The sequence below is a fragment of the Neophocaena asiaeorientalis genome, unplaced genomic scaffold (assembly GCF_003031525.2).
Source record: "Neophocaena asiaeorientalis asiaeorientalis breed wild unplaced genomic scaffold, Neophocaena_asiaeorientalis_V1.1 scaffold59, whole genome shotgun sequence".
NCBI lineage: Eukaryota > Metazoa > Chordata > Mammalia > Artiodactyla > Phocoenidae > Neophocaena > Neophocaena asiaeorientalis.
The window spans coordinates 15726263-15750976 of NW_020174268.1; the positions used below are offsets into that span (position 1 = coordinate 15726263).

Consider the following 24714-nt stretch of genomic DNA (forward strand, 5'->3'; position numbering starts at 1 on the left):
GGGTCTAAGCAGTGCTGGGCCACTACCTACCTGCTTTCTCTGTTCTCTTTGTTTGGCTAAATCCTGTTTTTCTTCCTATCTAAGCATCATTTCTTCAGAGAAGCCTTCCCTTGACATCCTGGTCTAAATCCAGACCTACTCTTAAAATTCCTCATTGCTACTTTTACTTTTTTAATAGCCCTTATCACAACTTGTAGTTATGCTTTTACTGCGTAACTTTTCCCAGTATTCTTTCCTCCCTCTTTGGACTATCAACTCCACTAGGGCAGATTCCATGTTCATTGTGTTCACCTTTTCAGGCCGGCACCCTGGGACCCCAGCTGAGCCCAATAAACAGCACACAGGAGGCCCTCGGTAAGTAATCATTGAATGAGGAGCTACTGGGGTAAATGAACGAATGACCAAATAATCTAACGAATGGCAGGGGGTCAAAGCACATTAGTGACTTGATCCTGGCGGCTCCAGGCCTTGAATCTCCCCCATGGAGAAGCTGTCCATAATTTTTTCAGGCTCCCAGATATCTGTCTGAACAAACTCCCATTTCGGCCAAGAGGAGGAGTAAGCTGGAAGCCCAAAGAGGCGAAAAGCCAAGGAGAAAGTAAGCTGGAAGAAAATAGTCTCAATTCTCTTGGTGGCTGATTTCTCATTCCCCTGCCACAATTTCCAGCCGTGTCAGTTGTAGATGGGGCTCTTTCCTAGCAGTGTACTGTAAACCGAAAACTACAGAAGCCATGCATGTAGAAGAAGCAAACATGGGAGGGATGGGGAAGGGAAAACAAAAAGAAACTCTGACGACAGAGTCAAAGTCTGGTGAACCTGGAGCAGTGGGCCTTGTAAGGCATACAGTCAAATCCACTTATTATTATATGGAGGGAAAACCCAAGCCTAAGCTGGAAGGGACTCACCCCAGGTCTCCAGTGGTGGAAGAACTCCATGGACTGAAATCCAGGGCTCTTTTACAAACCACCAAGTGCCTGTTAAGCTAGGAGGCCAGGTGTTCCTTCTGACATGTTAAGGAGAGATCTCTCAGTGGAGCTATTCCACACCCATCCTATTCAAAGCATCAAGACCAGAACACCTCTAATGAGATGATTTTTTTTTTTTTTTTTTTTTTTGTGGTACACAGGCCTCTCACTGCTGTGGCCTCTCCCGTTGCGGAGCACAGGCTCCGGACGCGCAGGCTCAGCGGCCATGGCTCACGGGCCCAGCCGCTCTGCGGCATGTGGGATCCTCCCGGACCGGGGCACGAACCCGTGTCCCCTGCATCGGCAGGCGGACTCTCAACCACTGTGCCACCAGGGAAGCCCTCTAATGAGATTTTGAAACTCTTTTTCTACTCAGGAATAGCAGGAGGTGCTACAAAGTCCCAGACAGTTGTCTGACCTTGATTGACTTTTAATGTAAAAATTTCGACCCTTCTCCTCTAAAACAGTGCTGTGAGGAGCCTGTTGATTTGATGATGATAGAGAACACCTTGGCGCACGTGGCCAGTTAGGCTGGAAAAGTCCATTTTATGGATTCAGCAGCACCTGATGAAACAACGCACCACCTTCTCCTCCTTACAGCCGAGTTTCTTAAACACACACACCCTTTCTGAATACGCTTCCTAATCCCTTTCGCTCTCCAATTTACATTTCCTGAATTATTTCTACACTTCTGATCTTCCGCTGAGGTCTCTGTCCATGTGTACCTTTTTACATTTTGTGGTCTGTCTCCACCTAGATACCATGCAAGTGCCTGAAATTCAACATCTTTAAATCTGAACTCACCACTTCCCTCCCCCAGTTCCCACTGTCTTCCTTTACCGCCTGAATGGCACCGCCATTTACTAAGTCACTCGAGTTAGAAAGCCAAGAACTCCGTTCTTTCGCATCCCTCACATCCAAAGATTCAGCAAGCCCTGTCAGTTCTCCCTCTTAAATATTTCTTGTATCTGTCTTCTCATCTTCATTCCCACCACCGTCTTAACTCAGGTCCTGATGATTCCTTGCCGGGCTGAATGCAACTGTCTTCTCATTGGTCTTGCAGTCCTGCCTACAGCTGCAGATTTTTCAATGGTCCTCTATCACTTTGGGGATAAAGCTCAACCTTTGGTTGTCATCCTAGACCCTTTCCTACTTCTCTAACTTCACGCAACCCTGCGCTTCGGCCAAAGGGAACTGTCCGCAGCTCCCCCAAACATCACTTCACCATACTGCTATGCTCTCCACCGTACAGTCTCCTCTTTCTCTCTTTCTCAATTCTAACCCTCCCCCATGCTCCTCAATGGGCTGCAGCTGCACTCGTTACACAGCCTTGAGATTGTTATTTGTCTGCCTCCCACTAAACTAAGAGCTCCTTCAAAGAAGTGGAAGACCGTGCGCCTCATCTCTGAATTACCAGCCTCTAGCACGGTGCCTGGAACATCACAGATTCTATAAAATGCTTGCTGAAGTTTATTTTTGTGGGTGAGCCCACAAGCAACGGCTATGGTAACATCCCTCTCCATGCATTAAATATACAAAATGTACTCTTCGGGTGTGCATCTGTCAAGTGGTTTTCTGTAAAAATCCACAGACACAATAAAACGGAGAACAACTAATTGTTTCACACAAACCAAAGACTAAAAATCACATGCCTGTTTTCACTAAAATATCCAAGCAGAGAGATGTTAATTCTAGAGATTAATTCTGATATATTCTGCCATTACCACAAAATTTCTTTAAATGCCGTTTGTTCAGCCCTTAGAAACAACCAGGCTGATACAGGATGTGATCCATGAAATCTTATAACGCTCTGAAAACACTTGTCAAGGACAAGACTTAACTTTACCGGGACACACTTACCCAGCCGGTCATTCACAGAGAAGCAGCTCCAACCAAGAAGGACCACCACGGCTCACTGTGACGGTTTTTTTCCTGAGAAGATACCAATTAATTAGCGTACCTTCACATCACGTGAAGGTCCACCACATCACTGAATTTCACCAATGGAGAGACTGAAGCATTAAAATATTTAATAAAATATTAAATATTGGTTATGGCCAAAGAATGAGTCCAAACACTGTTCTTAAATTTGCAAACTTTGCTCTCAGGGCCAACTGAAGCTACATTGGTGCATTTCAGAGTCTAATTCTGAAGCAGATAAAGTTTTATTCATTTGCTCCTCCGGTACCTCAAGCGTTCTGGCGTCCTCTGAGGTCGCAGCCATGGCCCCGTTGGGCTGTCGGAACCACTCCCGCTAGACGAGCCGAGCCAGGCTCACCTGCACAGTATCACCTGCGTGCACTCCGCTCCCAACACAGGTCACCCCTCAGAATCTGACACATGGAAACACTTGGAAGCACGAGAACTGTCATCTTTGTAACCGAAAAAAACATTCCCAGCATTTCTCAGGATGCGTAGTACCCAGGAGCGGGCTCGCAGGAGGTCAGGGAAGACCGTGCGCGAAAAGAAGACTGGCCTCAGGAAGTAACCTCCCCCCTCAGGTGGTGCTTATAAAATTGTCTGCACCAATGGGATTGCGCCCGTGGCAGTTTAACACAGGTGTGCGGAATCCTGCCAAGAATCAGAGCTCTTATTTACACTTCTAACTACTCTGGCTCTTACCCAACTCCTGTGCTTTATTTGGAGGATGAAAAGGATAGCACTGGCCAGAGTGATTGCTAAAAGCAGACTGCATCACAGGCCACAAAGGGCTTTTTTTTTAATCAGGTAGATGAGTCTCACTCTCACATTTAAACATAAAAATGTATGTCTCAACTGCTCTCCTAATTTCATTAAACTTCTATATATGTAGATATACAGACATACATGCCTGTACACACACACACACACACACACACACACACACACACACACACACCTGCCTGGGATTACCTACTCATCCAGTTAATAACAGACTTAGTAGAAGTCTTTTAGTTAGCAACAAGAACAGCAGCAGTAACAAAACAGAGCAAGTCTGGTGAAGAATTGATCTAATTTTCTGTTACGCTTTCTGAAACACCAGCAATGAAGAAGCACTAGGTCCAGTCCGGCCACAGTGGCCTCCTTGCCGCTCACACAGTTTAAGCCCAGGGCCTTTGCACTTGCTCCTTCCTCTTCTTGAACTTTCTCTATCCAGATGTCCACATGCTTTACTGCTTCTCTTTCTTGAAGTCTCTGCCTATCAGCAAAGTCTGCCCTGACCACCACCATCTATAAGGTAAGATTTCATTCCCCTGTCACTGTATCCTCCTTTCCTTCCTTTATTTTATCCAAAGCATGTTTCACTTTCTAAAGAATACATATGTCCACATTCATAGTCTGTCTCCCATCCTCACTAGAACATAAGATCTGTGAGGGCAGGGGTTATGCCTGTTTTATTCCCGGCTGTAATCCTAGTAACTCAGAAGAATACAGGGACAAGATAGGTGCTCAAGGAATACTGAATGAATGAATAAATGAATGAATGAATTTTGTTGCAATTTAACTTACTCTATGTATATTGTGGGTTATAATGTGCCGATTCAATAAGCAAACTAATGTCAAATAATACCTACGTGAACAAATGCTTACCACAGTACCTCTCTGCTCAAGAAGCTTGACAAGCTGTAGTCCATGCTAAATTAAAGCTGAGGTCTGACTGTGTATGAAAGCATTTCATTTTCTCTACTGCTCTCAGTATGCTGCCACAGATGTGAAGGCAACATCACCTTGGGGTCGGTAGCCCGGTGACGGTCTAGGCTGACGTACCTGTTGGATGAACTGCTCAGTCCCCAATTCTCTGAATTTGATTGCACTCTCCCTACCCCGACCACAAAGAGAGTCAGTTCAGGGGACTGGCAGCCAAGCAAGCTTGGGTACCTTTTACCCAAATGTTCGGTGTGCTGGCTGAGGACAAAGACAGAGACTGCGTCTGTGGGGGAAACCAGGATGAACCAGAGCAGCAAGTGCAGAACTGGTTGTTAAAATGCCAAGGATGGGCTTCCCTGGTGGCTCAGTGGTTAAGAATCTGCCTGCCAAGGCAGGGGACACGGGTTCGAGCCCTGGTCCGGGAAATTCCCACACGCCGCGGAGCAACTAAGCCCGTGCGCCACAACTACCGAGCCTGCGCTCTAGAGCCCGCGAGCCACAGCTACTGAAGCCCGAGCGCCTAGAGCCCGAGCTCCACAACAAGAGAAGCCACCGCAATGAGAAGCCTGTGCACCACACCGAAGAGCAGCCCCCGCTCACCGCAACTAGAGAAAGCCCGCGCGCAGCAAGGAAGACCCAACGCAGCCAAAAATAAATAAGTAAATTTTTTTTTAAATGCCAAGGATGCCCAAGGTAAGAAGAGAGAGGGCACCATGGAGCTGGTCTGGGTGAGGGCTGGCCTTGGACCCACACTGCCTTGGACCCAGATTTCTGGAGTAGCCCCGCATGGGCAGGTCAGGTCCATTTGAAAGAAGTTGATGGACATCACCTTTGAGCATTGATACCATAAACGTGGGCATTCTGTTTTGCAAATGGTGTTCTTTCTGTTTAAATTGAAAACAACTTTCATTTCCCCACTTTATAAGTGAAACACTTTAAATGGACTTGACCTTTTAAGAATCATCAAACAGACAACTTCAAAGGCCTTTTGGGATAAATGTGGCACAACCAGAGGAACATTTAAGGCTCAGGCTAGTGATACAGAAAACTTAGCAGTGGGCAGCTTGATTCTTGTTAATATTTCTAATTAGAGCCCCACTTTATATATGATGGCTAGACCTTTAGTTATGTATAGCTAATGGATATTATTGTTAGTTCTATGACATTTTACAATGGTATTGTTCTGATCTGGGAGACAGGGGGAGGTACTGTATACAGTAAATGACAGCCAGGATCTCTCCTGTAAATGACTGGGACAGGATGGAATATGGGCCAAACCTAAAATATAATATTTTATTTCAAACTATGTACTTTGGCCACCCCCCAAAAAAACTATCAGAAGTAGGGTGCCTCTCTTATATGTTCATTTGCTTCATAGCACGTATCAGTTTATAATACATGTTTGTTTGTTCACTTGTTTATTGAAAGCCTTCACGAACATAATTTAAGCTCCAAAGAAGGCAGGGACATTGCCTGTTTCCCTGCTGCATACACAGTGTGTGCAGTACCTCCAAAGTAGCAGGTGCTCAGGACAGATTCACTAAATGAATAGCTGAACGAATGAATAATCTATGCAAAGGATGGAAGAAGATGTGACTTAAAACCAAGTCATTCAATTATATACTACCAAATGTAAAACTGATAGCTAGTGGGAAGCTGCTGCATAGGACAGGGAGATCAGCTCGGTGCTTTGTGACTACCTAGAGGGGTGGGATAGGGAGGGTGGGATATGGGGATATATGTACACATATAGCTGATTCACTTTGTTATACAGCAGAAACTAACACAACATTGTAAAGCAATTATACGCCAATAAAGATTAAAAAAAAAAAAGAACCAAGTCATTTAAAGCAGCAGTCCCCAACCTATTTTTTGTTAATAAATTTATTTATTTATTTATTTTACTTTTGGCTGCACTGGGTCTTCGTTGCTGCGCGGGGGCTTCCCCTAGTTGTGTTGAGCGGGGGCTACCCTTCGTTGCGGTGCGCGGGCTTCTCATTGCAGTGGCTTCTCTTGTCGCGGAGCACGGGCTCTAGGCGCACGGGCTTCAGTAGTTGTGGCTCGCGGGCTCTAGAGCGCAGGCTCTGTAGTCGTGGCACACGGGCTTAGTTGCTCTGCGGCTTGTGGGATCTTCCCGGACCAGGGCTCGAACCCGTGTCCCCTGCCTTGGCAGGCGGATTCTTAATCACTGCGCCACCAGGGAAGCCCCCCCAACCTTTCTGGCACCAGGGACCGGTTTCATGGAAGACAATTTTTCCACAGACGGGGGTTGGGGGAAGGAGGGGGACGGTTTCAAGACGATTCGAGCACATTACATCTGTTGTGCAGTTTATTATTATTACTATATTGTAGTATATAATGAAATAATTATACACCTCACCATAATGCAGAATCAGGGGGAGCCCTGAGCTTGCTTTCACTTGCCGCTCACTGATAGGGTTTTCATATGAGTCTGCAAGCAATTGTTTAGTATGGTCTCTGTGCAGTCAAACCTCTCTGCTAGTGAGAATCTGTGTCTGCAGCCGCTCCCCAGCGCTAGCATCACCGCCTCAGCTCCGCCTCAGATCATCAGGCATTAGATTCTCAGAAGGATCGAGCAACCCAGATCCCTCACATGCGCAGTTCACAGTAGGGTTCGCACTCCTGTGAGAATCTAATGCTGAATGCAAGCAATGGGAGCGGCTGTAAATACAGACGAAGCTTTGTTAGCTGGCCCGCTGCTCACCTCCTGCCGTGTGGCCCGGTTCCTAACAGGCCACGGACCAGTACGGTGGGTTGGGGACCCCTGATTTAAAGACTTGGCACTTCTTGTTGACTGCAAGTTCAATGTCGGTCGATATGCTGGGGCTTTCAAAGGTGATCTAGATGTCTAGCACATGGGATGTGACCATCCTGCCTGATTCTTTCTGTGCAGTACTCTGCCTGCTTGTGGCTGTTCCAGTTTAAGAATATATGTTATGAGCTGAATTGTGTCCCCCATTAAATTCATATGTTGAAGTCCTAGCCCCCAGGACTACAGAATGTGACTGTAGTTGGAGTAGGGTCTTTAAAAAGGTAATTAGGTTAAAATGAGGTCACTAGTGTCCTAATCCAATCTGACTGGTGTCCTGATAAGAAGAGATTAGGACACAGACATACACAGAGAAAAGATCACGTGAAGACACAGGGAGAAGATGGCCATCTGCAAGCCAAGAAGAGAGGCCTTAAAGATATGGGCCCAGCCGCTCCGCGGCACGTGGGATCTTCCCAGACCGGGGCACGAACCCGCGTCCCCTACATCGGCAGGCGGACTCTCAACCACTGCGCCACCAGGGAAGCCCCCCTGCCAACATCTTGATCTTGGACTTCCAGCCTCCAGAACTCTGAGCCAACTTCTGTCGTTTACCCCACCTAGTCTGTGGTCCTCTGTTAGGAACTGGTAGGTATTAAGTAGCTGCTTAACCAACTAAGAGTGTATAATTTGAAAATGAGGTGAATTTAAGAGGGCAATAAGCACTTTCTTCAAATACCCAAACAGTCATTATAGGAAAGGAACTATAAGGGAAAACTTTCTGGCAAAAAGAGACATCTGAAAATGGAATGAAGGAACACCCTAACATATAATTTACTTAAGTACTGAATTTATCATTTATGGCTGACTCCTCTGGCTAGAGATAAGCTCCACAAAGACAGTTACTTAGTAAGTGCTCAGTAAATATGCTGAGTGAATGAATTTCCTCTGGAGATAATGAGTTTCCTGTCACTGGAGGTATGTGAACAGAAGCCAAACATGCTGTCTATGAGGATATTATTGAGACGTTTCTGTCAGAGGGCACAGGGGTTAGGCTACTTCAGGGTCCTTTTTCAAAGGTGAAATTTTATTAATCTGATTCTACTACTGATGAATGAAATACAGGTAAATGTCCACATTTAAACAGCTGTCTTCATGTGTGGATTTTAGTCAAAGTTTCAGGCCACACACATATTTTGCATTTCTTCAGCCTGAATGTATTATCTCCTAACACAGAGGAAAAAAATTTTAAGTATAGTTTACTATATATTGTTTGCTTAAAGTCAGCTCTTTTCAGGATTTTTTTTTTTTTGAGGAAGATAGACATTTCTGTTTCTTATGTCTGTTTAATTTAATGCATGAGCTCCAACAGCAGAAGACTGTGGTATCTTATTAAATGTCTCATGATGAATAATTAATAATATTAACAATCATCATCTTCTTCTTATACACCCAAGAGTAGTGGCAGATGGTGAATTCTGGCTGTGCCTAATTCTTGCCGCACCTGTGGCTGCCCATAGATCTTTCAAGAAGCCAGCATTCAAAGAACATAGTGAAACTCACAAGAATCCCATGAATTTTGCCGCTGTTGTTCCCAAGATTCTTCTGGCACAGACTCTGCTCTAGCAAATGAGCCCGTATACTTTCAATCACGGCCATTCAGTTAAAAAATCATCACCAGATGACCTTACAGAGATTTTGAAAAGCAGGTCTGTCCTTGAATACAAAAGAGTAAGGGGGACAGGCCACCCTCCTTCTTCCATCCCATGGAAGATGCTGAGTCCCAATGTCACGATTTCAGGCCCATTCACATAGCTCAGAAATACTGAGCATTACAGTGTTCAGGTAATTGAAAAACACCAACAATTTCAATAGAGAAAAGTTTTGTTTCATAATTCACTTTGGCAGATGTTTAACATTTGTTGGCTCCCAGAAACTGAATTTCCAATTTGCTGAAATTCTGCCATGTGCCCAGAGCAGCACTACATATGCAGCCAAGATGGCAACTTCTGCAACCCAACGTGTGTCGAGGTCTATAGTGCCTCCACTTGCATGTTTGTTTATATTCTAGCTGTACCTCCAAAAGTATTTATTTTCATAAGGAATATCACCACTCTAAATGGAACCAAAGAAATGATCAACACTGATTGGCAACCAGCTTAAAAAACTCTGCTATGACATAGATGGTGATGAGTCAAACGTGTTTACAACCCCAGGAAGCAGTGCTCAGTACTGCAAGGTAAACTGTGTTGAATTATTCCTGGCAGTCAAATTTCCCACCCAACTCCCACAGCCCATGACGCCAGCATGAAGGCATTGGGAGATGTGCACTGACAACAAAGAGGAGATGCCAAGAATAGGGTTATCTGTTCCATCTTCATCTTCATCATTGGAAAAGCAGGGCTTGTACTAGGCAGGACTGGTACTATATATAAAATGTCACTAGAGGCTCTGGGGTCTCAAGAAACATTTGTTATTCTGTCCAGTGGTTTCCAAACTGTCCTATGAATCATTTTCTCAGTGGGCTTTGAAGGAAAGGGTTATCCTGGCACCTTACAAAGGCTCGAGGCAGCACAGGCGTGATGGAAAACACTCCAGACTTGGAATTGGAAGATCTGTGTTCAAGTCCAACTTCGCCAGTTAACCAATTGGTGACCCCAAGCAGGCCATTTAATTCCCCATTCTTCAGCTCCTGCCCATATAAAATTAGGAACATGAATAATACACACCATGGGATGTGTTAATTAACTAGAAGAGTGGAATATTTTCACAGTGTGTATGTATATCAATACAAAATATCTTACAATTTTATATGTCAGTTGCACCTCAGTAAAGATGAAATTTAAAAAACACACACCACTTAGGACTGTAATAAAGATACAGATAGGACATGTACATAGCATGTAGCAGGCATGACCGTGATGCTAATAACATAATGGCACCAATGGTAACATTTATTAAGAGATTGCTTTGTGCCCGTGACTATGCTAAGCATTTTTCATGCATCCCCTCACTTAATTCTCATAATAACTCTCTGAGCTTGGTATATTATCCCTATCTTAAAGATGAGAAAACTGAAGTTCAGAGAATCCAAGGTCACTCAGATAATGAACACTTGCTTAGCTGATGAGACGTAATTTTTATAAGCTTTACTTGTTCCGTGACTGGACACAAATTTCACCTAACCTGAAAGGGGTTAAATATCTTATTTTAATCTAATAAGACACCTAATATTTATTAAGTGTCTTCTATGTGCCACATAATGGGCTATTTGACAGGTTACTGCACTTAATCCAAAGACCTGTGCGTGTTTATGAACCAGGTATTACCCCCATTTTAAAGATGGGAAAACTGAGGTTCATCAGTGTTAAGTTATTGCCTAAGGTGGCACAGCTGCAAGTGATTTCTGATCCCAAACCCAAGCATAGCTCGGAACACAGCCTTCCTTTAACTTTGTGTGCTCAGCTATTCTAACATCAGTTATCTGAATGAAGGTAATAAAAAAATAAGAATCTAAAATAATAATAAGATAAACTAAAAACAAAAGATAACATTTTCTCTTTTCTAATTCTTGTTTTTAACTTGCTTAACGTGATTACTAAGCATTCAATCCCAAATCAGACCATGAACATTGTTTTTTCAATGACACAAAGAAGTAAGATGAAAAAACATATCTCTAAGAATACTTTTTTTTAATGGAACTTACAGTTAACATCAGGTCTTTTAAAGGAATTCTGGTCAAGAGTATATAATCAGTCTAGTCCCCATTCTGCCAAACAACTTTCTCTACATTTTTCCCCATCAGGCAAACTTCTTCTACTCACCATTACCACCACCACTATCTTTTCCCCACTGTCACCTGGACCACTCCCCTGTGCCTCTCTTCCAACCTATCATGTTTGTTGCCACCTCCAAACCTTTGTTACACTCACCTCCCTTTGCCTAGGACGTGGTCCCGTTGACCAGTCCAAATTCTCTCCATCACTTATGTTGGTGTTCAAGCCCTCCCGTTCCAGGGAGGAATGATCATCTCTTCCTAGTCTCTCACTGTATTTAATGACATCCCTATTCCTCATGGCACTTGCTTATTAGCTTTAATGCTTCTAGATGTGTAGCCCATCTCTCCAAATGGATAATAATGTCCTTGCAGATAGACTATCTTTGTTGTTTTTCTCTGCCCTATTGTATTCAAAAAGCTCTTGTTTTATAACAAGGAATAGTATTTTCTTAAGGGAAAACACCTCAGGGTCTGTGGTTGCTAGCATCTTTTTTCTTACATGTTATGTTTAAAAAATTCAACAAAGAAAGATAACCTCCAGCTAGGCACAGATCACTATTTTCTAGGTTTGCACAATCTAGCATTTAATAGCTTAATAGTAATATCTTAACAATGAAGTTTGATAAATGCGGCATGTATTACTCAGGAAAGTGCTATCAGTTCCTTTGAAAATAGGGTAGATGTTCATGTCTTTATTTTTGAACGGATAGCTACTGAGCACCAGTTAATTGCCTGAGACCCTGCTGGACACTCTGCATACAGTAAGATATGGTCTTAACCTTCCACAGGCTTATAGTCTAGTAGCAAGACAAATGGTGATCATTCAGTACAATGGTGGCTATAATGTAAGTTTCTATAATAATTACACTCTTTAATAGAATAGAATCAAATTTATTATCAGGCATCCTTAATGTTCGATAGCAGTGGTTCTTAAAGGGTGTGAAACCACGCTTTAGGGGGTTTTTTTCAAAATGTGTGGAGATGTTTCTGGCCATACCAGTGATGGGGGAGGGGTTGCTGACATCACATGGGCGGGGGCAGAACTGCTCAATGTCCTGCAACGCCTGGAGCTTTCCTGCCCACAAAGAATTTTCCCCCGCTCCCCCCTGACATCCTTGTACATGAAAAACTCACTTATAATGATCTAAGTCTGGAAGCTAACTGTTGTACATGTGAACAAAGTGTTTTCGCACAAGTTAAATATCTTCTAAATTTTCAAGGAATGCAACTACTTAACATAAGTGGAGCAGAGACTGTACTTTACTGTGTTGAAGCTTTAACAAGAATCGGTCATCAATTTGGAAAATCATAACACCCAAGGCAATGCCATGCCTGGGTCAGTCTGCGTGGAGGGCTGTGCATTCACAGTGGCTCTGGACAGGTGTGTGCCTCCGACTATTTCAGCATATCTCTCCATGTGACAGTGTCAGAGGACGGAATGTGTTGACAGTCAGGGTAGTTTATCATGATTACTTTCCTTACCTTTCTCTTTTTATATTACAGATATGAGATACAGATACATATATTTAAATACAGATTTTTTAAAAGAAATTATATGGATAGGTGAGTTGTATTATCTTTCAATTTCATTTCAGGATAATAAAAGAGATGTGACAAAATATTTGTGATAAAAGGGGGAGTGGACCTAATAGGTTGAGAATCACTAGTTCTAGGCTCCTAAAGAAATGTAAAGACAAAGTTCCTAACATTGAGGTCAAATGCCTTTTTTTTTTTTTAATTTTTAAAAAATTTTTCCTCTTTTATCTTTGCATGCCATGACAGGGCTTGCTACAGTCACCTATGTTTCTGCATCGTGGGTATTTTTGTTTGTTTGTTTGTTTTGCGGTACGCGGGCCTCTCACTGTTGCGGCTTCTCCCATTGCGGAGCACAGGATCCGGACGCGCAGGCTCAGCGGCCGTGGCTCACGGGCCCAACCGCTCCACGGCACGTGGGATCTTCCCGGACCAGGGCACGAACCCGTGTCCCCTGCATCGGCAGGGGGACTCTCAACCACTGCGCCACCAGGGAAGCCCTATCGTGGGTATTTTTAGCAGGCCGCATTTGATCTCTGTGCTCTTCCTGCAGTGAGTGGCATTGGTGTGGATTTGGGAAAAGAGAGGAAAGGCAGACATACATAAAGAGAAAATTTTTACCATCAACTACTGCATTGAACAAGCCATCACCGTCCACCTAAGAGGAATGAAAAAATTCATTCAAAAGAGGAGTCAGAAAGTAAGAAGGTATAATAATTTAAATCATTAAGACCTATTTATTAAAAATGGGAACCCAGAGAAGTATAAAATAAATCCCTGCCCTCACATGCTTGCAACACAGCTCAACATGTAATACCATGTGCAGTTTCCTTCACACCAGGGGGACCCTGACACTGAGTAGCCCAAATTCAATAGAGAAGGGGCGCACATTTCACCTAATTCCCATGGGTACACGTGCTGGTGGGCTACCAGGAAGATGGCTCAACGAGAGAAGTGATGTAGGCTAAGACTTGGGGATGGAGAGAGAAAAGGACAGTAAAAGCCAAGGGACTGTCTCATCGAGAGGGAAAGGCAAGATGGGGAATATTCACGAGAAGGTTACAACTGAACTGACTGATTTTATATCAATATCAAAATTAAAGTCATATTTATATATATTCAGTAAATAATTATAATAGAGATTCATTTGGGGCAGTCACACACGTCTGTTTTTTAAGCAATTTTACCATAAGCATAAATATGATCTTAAGCGTTCGGAAGAGGAAACTCTGTCTTAAATAAAGGATCTGCATGTTGATTATTTTGAGGTACATGATTTTGGAATTTTGGATTAATATATGATGGTAGCGTAGGAAAGTGTAAACAGGAATTGAGCCACACTGACAGTCACGGCACTTGTATAAGGCGAAACAAAATCACATTGCTTAGGTTACAACACAATAATTTGAACAAAAGGTTACAGCTCAAAACATTATTTTACTGGGAAGAAAAGGAAAATGCTAATTCACAAAATGGTTCTTTAATATGTCACCAGCTAAACACAAATCTAACCCTGACTGTTTTTGGAGTAGAAGATGATGTCTCATTTTTTGAGAGACTGAAACAATTTCTCCTTTTTTTTTTTTAATAAAGGTTTGACCGAGCTTAAGAAAGGTGATCCATCCTAACTGGTTGTCATTTTTAAACTTTTATTGCACAGATTTGCTGCTTCTAAGATCGAGACCGACCTGGCCTGTGGTCCATTTCTGAGGTGACACTTGATTCCTCCTGTGGCTGCTGGGTGGAGTCTCTCAGCAGCTTAATCTACGTAATGAGGCGACTCTGTCCTGGCCCTGCTGTGACACTCACTAATGTGCAGGAGATGAGATTTGATTTACTATGTTCTTCTGACTCAGCCATGTAACTCACATTCTAAAATGCTCTGGGAGAAAAAGTGACCTCCAGGAGAGAGCTTTTGTCATGGACAAATAAGGTAATCATTAAGGCCTGGAAGCATATTTCCCCTTGGCCTCTGCTCTTAAAAGAATTTATTCTACATGATTAAGAATTCATCTCAAAATGCTCTCTTACACTAGGCTGAATGAGGATATCAGCACAGCCTTGGGAGGAGAGATGCTCAATTAAATGCTATCTTAGAGACAAGCAAGGAAGCGCTCGAAATTTGCTTTTCAATGGTGTACTGCCCCCAACCCCTTCCTTTCCAGAGGAAACACAAAACTCACAAAATATCTGTCAGGAAGCAAAATACAATCTAGATATTTTTGAAAGAACATAAAAGTAATTATCAGAAAGTGGCGTGGTAATTTCAAGTAAAAATATAATTCAGGCCTTATCTATTTATTAAAGCTGAATTCTAAGAGAGAATTACAATAACCTGGTATGAGATAATGCATTATAGTTTCATGAGCACAGGACTATACATTATGGAGATTCTTATACCTTTTAGATTTTAAGTAGAGAAAAAAATTAAACCCATTTTGCAAATTCAGAGACTGGGGCTCTGAAAAACCAATTCCTCCTTTGAAATGGGTGGTAGAAAGAAGACTCAAAGGTGAAAGCCCGTTTCATGTATTTACAGGGTCAGGGACCTCCCTTCAGGACTGCTAGCCTGTGACATGCTCCCGCCACACCATCTTTAGGGACATGACGGGCTCCGGGCACAGACTCAGGCGAGCATATGCTTCCTGAGAAGCACGGTGGTGAGATGCCCTAGAGGAGAGTCTGGAGTCCTCCGGCCCCACTGAGAATCCTGATCGGTCACACGGTAGCCACGTCACTGGGAAAATTACTAAACCCTCCTGTGCCTCACTGCTCCATAGAATGAGATACTACTACTAATAATCCCTATCTCAAAGGGTCATTATGAGGATTACCTTAGTACACAGTGAAAACTCGAAAATGCCATCCATCACTATTATTCCTTTTGCAAATACTGGAAAGCTTTCTCATCACCAAATGCACTTCTAATATAAAAAAATAAACCTACTCAGAACTGTCATGGTGGAGCTGAAACAGGAAACAGGATCTGCTTATAAATGATGTTCAAAAAAGATATGGGCATCTGCACAGATCACAGGCTTTTATCTACTACATGAATTTATGTTCTAGACATAAGCCAAGACTCACTAGCAAGGAGACAGGTCTTTGACTAAGAAACAGGTCCCTGCCAGCCGAGGGAAGGGCCTGGGGCCCATGGGGTGTTCGCAGATCCCGGTCTCCCCTTAGATTACGGGAACAAGCCTGCATTACCTTTACATCTTCTGCATTCCTTCACTACTTAATTTTTTTTATTGCATTATCTGCTTGGGTAAATGTTTTTTGTAAAAAACGTGACTAATTTGTTTTCCTGTAATTTCTTCATATTCTAATGCCCTTTTGAGAAAGTCATAAAAGGTTGCAGACTTCGGCTTCTGGGGATAATTCTCAAGACTGATTTTCTCATAATACATGGTAAGAAAAAAAAAGCACTTCACTTATAATTCACTTTCTACATTTTTCTGTGTGTTTTTTAAATACTGAAGCCTTCCATATACCACTAAGCTGTTGAAACATCAGTGATCTCTGTACAGAGATGATATGAATTAATAAAATACACTTTAACTTGTGAAGTCTGTACTTTCCTCGGTGGCAATGGTTTGTAAAGACACGGGCAGTTACTGCTAGAGGACTTTGATAATAAGGGTCTAGTGCTAAAAGAGCATATATGGACATCACAGCTCATTCACCACAACAGATAACAACAGATAATCAGCATCGATTTAGAGCTGTTGTCTCTTTTTAAGCCTGCACCCTACATCCTGCAGGAGAAGCTCTTCATGGCAAAAGTTCTCTTTTGCAAGTCAGTTACGTTCTATCAGGCACCTGCAGTAGTCCTGGGCTCAAGTCCACAGCGGCTCTGCCCCCTCAGGCCAGCTTCCTGACCTAGAAACCTGGGGGCTCCGAGGTGTAGCTAAAGTTCATTTGTTTGAACCCAGTGAAGAACAACAGTGAACCTGGTCCGCCCCTGACAGCCAAGTTTCACAGGGGCCTTTGTAACAAAGAATTCCACCACTCTACCCGGGACCCTGAACGTCGGCACTTTGGTTTTCATTTTGGCCCATACCATCCACTCCTGTCTCGATGGTGCCAAGCCACGTGCTGAGGCTGGCAGAGTAAAAAAAGACTTCACCTCCCGGCCAAAACCAGCCGGGCCACCGGATTTTGGTGAAGGAGGCCAAAGGCATGACAAACGCATCCCACCCCCTCTCCTCACCCCCCCACCCCCTACTGCGCTGATGAGAAGCCCCTTCCCAGAGCCAATGCGTGGCTCGCACCTTTGGGAGAGCTGGATTCCTCAAGGTCGCTCCAAGCTTCCGAATCCCCAGGGACCAGGAGCTCGAATTCTGGACTCCACAACAGGGGTTGGGGGTAGCACAGATATCCGTCCAAATCAGCCCCGAGACAGAGGAAACAGCCACCAGGAACCGATCTTCTCCCAAGCTGTGTAAGTGACACCTAGTGGCAGCAAGTAATAAAACCCCCAGGAGGAGAGATGTCGGTTGGATGTCACTGACCTGCCTAAGATGATACGGCTTGTGAGCAGTGGCAGTGGATTTCAATGTCCAAATAGGTGAATCTGTGCTCATTCCAGCTCTTTATATGATGACACATTTCCTTATACTTAATACCATGAGTGTCTAGCAATAATCCTGTGAGGTGATGGTGATTTCACAATAAAATAATACCTTCATGGAAAAAAGTCTCCTTAATTATATCACTGTTTTCTCCAAGAGATGACGTAGCAGGCAAAATTTCTATAATTGTCCCGCAAAGCTGCCCTGCTCTAATCTCCAGAACCCATGAATTTGATGGGCTATCACTTCCAGGATCATGTTATGTAATGTCATGTCACACGGCAGAAATGACCTTAAAACGGGGAGATTATCCAAGTGGGCCTCATCTGAACACAGGAGCCCTTCAAAGCAGAGGGCTTTCTCGGGCTGGTGGCAGAAGAAGAGAGCAGGAGATTGGAAGCAAACGGGGGTTTTAACGTGCCATTGCTGGCTTGAAGATGCAAAGCGCCCCAGCTCACAGCCAACAAGGAAACAGGTGTTCAGTTCTACAGTAACAAGGACCTGGGTTCCACCAACAGCCTGAATAAGCCTGAAGAGGGATTCATCCCTTGAGCCTCCAGGTCAGAGCCCAGCTCAGTCAAACCTTGATTCTGGCCTATGGAGCCTAGAGCAGAGATCAAGGGTTTGACCCATGCCTGACTCCTCACCCGAGGAAACTGTGAGATAACAAGTGGGTGTTGTTTTAAATTGCTAAGTTAGTGGCAACTTGCCACTCAATAATGGAAAACTAATACAGATGATTATCAAATTTTTGGATTAGACCAAAGCCGAGGCCTCAGAATTAGGACTCCATCCTTTCCCTACACTTACACACACACACACACACACACACACACACACACACAGCCCATCCTATCCTGGTACTAAACGCTACTCTGAGTTAGTTATCATATTCCCCTGCTCCCTCACTATTTCAGTAGTCACTTCATTACCTTTAATCTGGATTCTTACCTAGCCAGGGAAGGTAAGAAGCCCCCTCCCCCTAGTCTTCCCACCCTTTTCTCTAATCCGAGGCAATGGTGCCAGATTCAGTTTCATCACATCATAATTCCCAACACTGTTCTCTAGAAAAATGGGGACAGGAATGAAGTTTTCAACAGTCCATGGTATCAGTAATAATAATAGGAAGAGAAATAATAAAAGACAATGTGGTGGTGAGGGTTTTTTTCATAAAGCTAAATATTTTACATTTGAGGAACTTTTATTCTAACTTTTTTTGGTAAGATGCTTTTTTGCTATGAAATGATAATTGTAGTACACCGTGGCAGAAATGGTCACAATTCTCGCCTGTTTGTTCATCCCTTTGCAATGTGACCGGCAGCTCCTTCCAGCAAGAGGAGGACTGCATCTCTCTAGCTCTCGAATCTGAGCTCGCCATGTGCCTTGTTTTGGGTAGTGGGACTTGTGCGCTGGGGCTTCCTCTCTTGCTGCTGAGACCCTGTGACCCCATGGGAACAAGCCTGAGCTGGCCTCCTGAGATTACAGGCCAAGTGAAGAAAGGTCCTGTCCATCCATCCTAGCTGCCCACCCTGAGGGCCCAAACATATGGATGAGGGCATCTTGGACTGCTCAGCCCCAGGCCAGCAGGTCCAGACAAGAAGAGCCTCCGAGGCACGACGATAATAAATGTCGCTGTTTTAAGCCACTGAATTTGGGGTGGCTTCTTATGCAGCAAACTGATAAAACAGCAGAAACTAGGCTGCAGTTGTTTAAAAATATACATTCATACTTAGAAAACAAAATATTGAATACTCTTTGTAAGCACTGTTTTTTTGTAGGGTCTTTTTTTTTTTTTTTTTTTGGGGAACGCAGGCCTCTCACTGTTGTGGCCTCTCCCGTTGCGGAGCACAGGCTCCGGACGCGCAGGCGCAGAGGGCATGGCTCACGGGCCCAGCCGCTCCGCGGCATGTGGGATCTTCCCGGACCGGGGCACGAACCCGTGTCCCCTGCATCGGCAGGCAGACTCTCAACCACTGCGCCACCAGGGGAGCCCTGTAGGGTCTTTTTAAAAATTTTATTTCTTTATTTTTGGCTGCGTTGGGTCTTCCTTGCGGTGTGCGGGCTTTCTCTAGTTGCGGCGAGCGGGGGCTACTCTTCGTTGCGGTGCGCAGGCTTCTCATTGCGGTGGCTTCTCTTGTTGCGGAGCACGGGCTCTAGGTGCTCAGGCTTCAGTAGTTGCAGCATGCGGGCTCAGTAGTTGTGGCTCATGGGCTCTAGAGCGCAGGCTCAGTAGTTGTGGCACATGGGCTTAGTTCCTCCACAGCACATGGGATCTTCCCGGACCAGGGCTCGAACCTGTGTCCCCTGCATTGGTGGGCGGATTCTTAACCACTGGGCCACCAGGGAAGCCCAGCACTTTTAATTTTCTAAGTACTTAACTGGTTCAGGAAATTTTTTTTTAAGAAACCTTAAAACTATTGCCTTAACTCACAGCTCCCAATATGTCTCTGCCTTGCTCAAAAGGCTATGAAAATTGTTCCATCGAGAAAGATTTCGATGCCTACTTATATAGATATTTATCTGCTTAATAAATGACATCAGCCTAAGAACAGCAGAGGGCTGAGGGAGAAAGCTGCAGCCCAAGGGGGTGGAAGTTGTGGTTGGGGGCAGTAGGGTCAAGGTGAAAGGATCTTCTGTCAAGAGCCTAGAGAGCTGCCGAGAAGCTTAGTTAACCTAGATCTAACTTTCTTGTTGTTTTCTGGGGAAAACACCTGCTGGTCTATTAGCCCTTTGCTCTTTGTACTTCTTGGATATGCTCCACTGTATCCCAAAGAGTCTACTTAACACTCCCATCCCTCCCCATTGTCTGCCTGCCCTTCTAGTGTGGACAACTCTCACTCTGATACTCAGCAGTTCTGGACCCTAGAAGCCAGAGGTTGAGGGCCCTATATATCTTATGGAGTGACGGTGGCTTGAACAATGTGAGCCTGGATGGATCAGTCTGAGGCTTCCCTCTGGGCGAGGACCAGTGTGATTGCCACCCCTGTTAGACAGTTATCATGTAGTGATTGTAGAGTTAGCTCAGGTGCATAAACAGTAAAATCTTCTAAAAGGAATAACTTAGTTGATTGCTTAACCATATTTTTCTGATGTTACTGAATCAATTTTTTTTCCTACTGGCTGCCAATTTTACCAACTTTGTACCAAATCTGAAACAAAGATGGAATTGGTAAAAATATGGGTAGGGACTTCTGCTTTGAGCAATATGGAGAATAGGTACGTGGACAGACCTTCCTTCTGGAAACAGCTTAAATATTCTGGATAAAATATTTAAATTCTTGGACCTAAAATCTAAGTGAAGGAACTCAGAGTTAAGTGCAGCACTGCAGCTGACTTTCTCTCTCTGACGGCACTTGCTAAAGTGCATGAACTTTAACTTTGATCTTTATGACCACATCGGGTGTGGGTAAAAATTCTAGGGATTGCTCCTAGATTGGTGGGGGGGGGCGTAGTTTGAGTTCCTCTCCAACATAAAGTTGAGACTGCAAAAGGTTACACCCTTAGTGTAAGTGAATGGAAAATGACACCCACTCCTCCACACCCAGGGGAATGCCAAATAAATAGTAATATTTTCAAATTTAGGCAATAAGCTGAGAAGAATCATTGCTGAAATTCTGGGCTCACAAACCAGTCCTTATGTTACTTTGGAGCTCAAATGCACACTACTTAGGTAGTCCAAAGTATTTCAGACCAAAAATATGATTCTGAGTGATCCTTGATGGGTAGTGCCCTCAGGTAGTGTCCTGGTAGAAACAGATTCCAAACCTCTCTGAAGGAATGAATCTTTGCCTTGAATTCAAAGAACTGTCACACATAAACTTTCAAGGAAAATAAGTAGTTCACAGTAAAAAAAAAACCTAACTAGCTAAATACACAAGGAAATAAGGCATCTAGGAAACAATTAGCAGAAACAACAGACAGCAAAAATAGACCCCCAAGGATTTCAGATAAATAACCATATTTACTATGTTTAAATACGTACAAGACAAGATTGAAGATATGTTCAGGGAACCACAAATATTAAAGGATATCCAAATGGTTTAGGCAAGAAAACAAATAAACTTCTAGAAATAAAAATATAATAATTGAAGTTAGAAATGGACAGATTTAACAAATTCAACACAGCTAGAAGAAAGAATTGTGAACGTATCAGAAGACATTATCTAGAATGCAGCACAGACAGAGGAACAGACAAGAAATATGAAAGAGCTTAAGACACCAATAGAATAGAATGAGAAATTCTAATATACACCTAATTACAGTTCCCGAAGAATAGGATTGACATTTTTTGACTTATTACTTGAGAATTTCCCCAACTGTGTCAATTAAATTGAATTATAAGCAGGGGAAATTCATACTATGAAAGAAATGGAAGAAGAAGACTGACTCTCAGTGTGGTAAAAATGGGATTCCAAGATTATTGCTAGGTGTGGTAAGAGAGTACCAAACAGAAATATTGAGTATGGGGGGCTCATGCATGGTTAGATATCTTTGCCAAAGAGAGCTAGTGGTGGGAAAAATGAGAAGAAAGACCAGACAGACATTCAGAACTTGAGGGTTAAAAGAGTTGAAATCTCATGTCAACTCAAAACATTTCCTTAAGAATTGTTCTGAGGGCCTCCCTGGTGGCGCAGTGGTTGAGAGTCCGCCTGCCGATGCAGGGGACACGGGTTCGTGCCCCGGTCCAGGAAGATCCTACGTGCCACGGAGCGGCTGGGCCCGTGAGCCATGGCCACTGGGCCTGTGCGTCCGGAGCCTGTGCTCCGCAACGGGAGAGGCCACAACAGCGAGAGGCCCGCATACCACAAAAGAGAAAAAAAAAAATTGTTCTGAGAAAAAAATTAAAAATAGTAACATTTATTGAGTGGATTACTGCACACTTGAGTTTTACAAGTATGATGTGATTTAATCCTCACAATCCCAAGAGGTAGGTCAGTCATCATTTGGATGTTACGGTCTTAGGGTGTGAGGCTCTTAGAGGTCAAGTACCTTGTCTAGGCCACATTTTTAGTTATTGGTGGGACTGGGATTTAAATTCAGGCCTACTGATTCCACAGCCATACTGCTTCAGAGAAACATTAAAAAGTAATAATTTTTTTTGTTTGTTTGTTTTCTGTTTTTTGCAGTACGCGGGCCTCTCACTGTTGTGGCCTCTCCCTTTGTGGAGCACAGGCTCCGGACGCGCAGGCTCAGCGGCCATGGCTCACGGGCCCAGCTGCTCCGCGGCATGTGGGATCTTCCCGGACCGGGGCACGAACCCGTGTCCCCTGCATCGGCAGGCGGACTCTCAAACACTGCGCCACCAGGGAAGCCCAAAAGTAATAATTTTTAAGGAAAAAATAGTATCAATGCTGGATTTGGAGTCAAAACAATTTGATTTGAACTCAGCTCTGCCATTTATAGGTGTGTTTCTTAGTAAGTTACATAACACTCAGAGTCTCAGTTTTTTCATTTGCAAATTGGGAATAATAGTATTATTTGATTCCTACGATTAGCTTGATAATTAAATATCAGGCTACATACGAATGCATAATATGCTCTATAAATAGAAGATGTTATTCCTCACTATGATCTTCTATAACTTGAGCATGTTTCAGTGGTAGACCCATTTAATATAACCAATCATATTCCAAATACTCCAAAAGTAATAGCTGAACCATTCATGTATGAAACAGACACAGAAAATTCAAGGCAAAAACTTTTAGCTAAACAGTATAATATGTGGAACACTTTTTTTTTTTTGTCAGAGCTAAACATTCTTCCCCATAAACTCTAGGGGCTGGGAAAATCAGTATGAATAGGCAATAGTTAAGCCACAAACAGAATGTTATGGATGGAGAGAGGGTAATTTACATTCCAGAATGTACTTCATCATTTCAGGTAAGTTTACACATCATCTATTCACCATTGTTCAAGTAATGAACTTAAAACTTAAAAATTTCCTTCTCGTGACAAGTTTATGAAACATTATAGAAAAGAGTAAAACCTGTGGGAAATTAATTGAAGTCATCATAGAAATCATAGAATTTAAATTGATCCATTTTGTTATGCCTCTCTTTTTCAAAATAAATATCTATTAAAATACTCCAGCCAAGAGAAGAGTACTCATGTACAATTGGAGATATTAACTTGAGATGCATTCAGCATCTCCCCAGGGATGTTTCTGTCCTTTGGGACACCATCATCTTTGCCCATCCAGATTTAATCTCTTGGGAAAATGCAAACTCTGGCCTTTGTTTTTCTTATATAGTTTTTGTTCTAATTGGATACAGTCCAGTGTATTGTTCTTCCCTCCTTTGGCACCTATGCTGGAAGAGAAAAAACATCATGTTCACATGCCTGCATCCAGGTTTTCTCAAGCTATGACCCAGATGCTGTTTAATGCCCTATTTTGGCTAAATTAGCTCTCCCATGACATGCCGTTTCAAGCTTTTCATGCTTCATAATCAAAGATGCAATGGACTGGAAAAAGGGACTTTGAGAGCTCCTGCATCAGAGTATGTGGCCTTTTAGCTATTGTTTTTACTAAAAAAGGTGTGAGGTACCACAACGGATGATAAGGGATTGTTATTAATTGTTTCATATTTTAAGCAAACAAAGATTGTGTCAATGAGGCAAACACAAAAGAGTCTTCAAAACATCTTTCAACCACTTGTACTCTGGAATCCTTCCAAACAGATGTAAAGAAGCAACCATAAAATCAAATAACTTTCACAACTGAAGATGAGCCTTTCTTCTTGGAAAACTAGTTCTCTCAGTTTCTTTCAGAATTACAGGCCTTTTTTGGATCCATGACCTATTCATCTTTGGATTCCTAGGACCAAACATCATACCTGGCGTGTTTGGTGAGTATTTGTTGGGTGAACAAATGAATGTATCAGGTCAAGAAATGACAAGGTATTTAATTGTTTGATTAGATGCAAAATGGAATTTTTTTTACTGAGATATCAAATATTTATGTGGTTCAGGAAGATACTGGCTCAAGAGACTGCAAGTGGAGGAGAAATAGGGAGCTTGGAAGGAGAGGAAAGGACAGCAGGTCTGCTGTTCTTTTTTTTTTTTTGCGGTACGCGGGCCTCTCACTGTTGTGGTTTCTTCCGTTGCGGGGCACAGGCTCTGGACGCGCAGGCCCAGCGGCCATGGCTCACGGGCCCAGCCGCTCCGTGGCATGTGGGATCTTCCCGGACCGGGGCATGAACCCGTGTCCCCTGTATCGGCAGGCGGACTCTCAACCACTGCGCCACCAGGAAAGCCCTCTTTAGGTTCTTTAACGGGTGCCCACACACAGAACCCATTAAAAATCCCAAACTGGCATCTGCCCATTGTCACCACAGAGTAAAGGCAGAGAGACAGCCAAGCAGAAATCACATCAGGGAACGGCAATGGAACCAGGGTGGCTGGAAGATGGCAGGAAATGAAACTCCAAGGAAAGATTTGGAGCTTCATGTAGAGAGCCTGCAATGCCAG

At 43.4% G+C, this 24714-nt stretch overlaps 1 protein-coding gene across 2 annotated transcripts in view; it reads right to left on the bottom strand.

Annotated features, from left to right (window-relative positions):
* The window catches only part of FRY (FRY microtubule binding protein), a 323296-nt gene that overhangs the window by 259118 nt on the left and 39464 nt on the right, over positions 1-24714 (bottom strand). Inside the window, exon 2 of one of the 2 annotated variants that reach the window (XM_024755578.1) lies at positions 2826-2897. The exons of the other annotated variant lie outside the window; for it this stretch is intronic. The gene's annotated coding sequence lies outside the window, so the exon portion shown is untranslated. The remainder of the gene's footprint in view (positions 1-2825; positions 2898-24714) is intronic. 2 annotated transcript variants of the gene reach the window in all.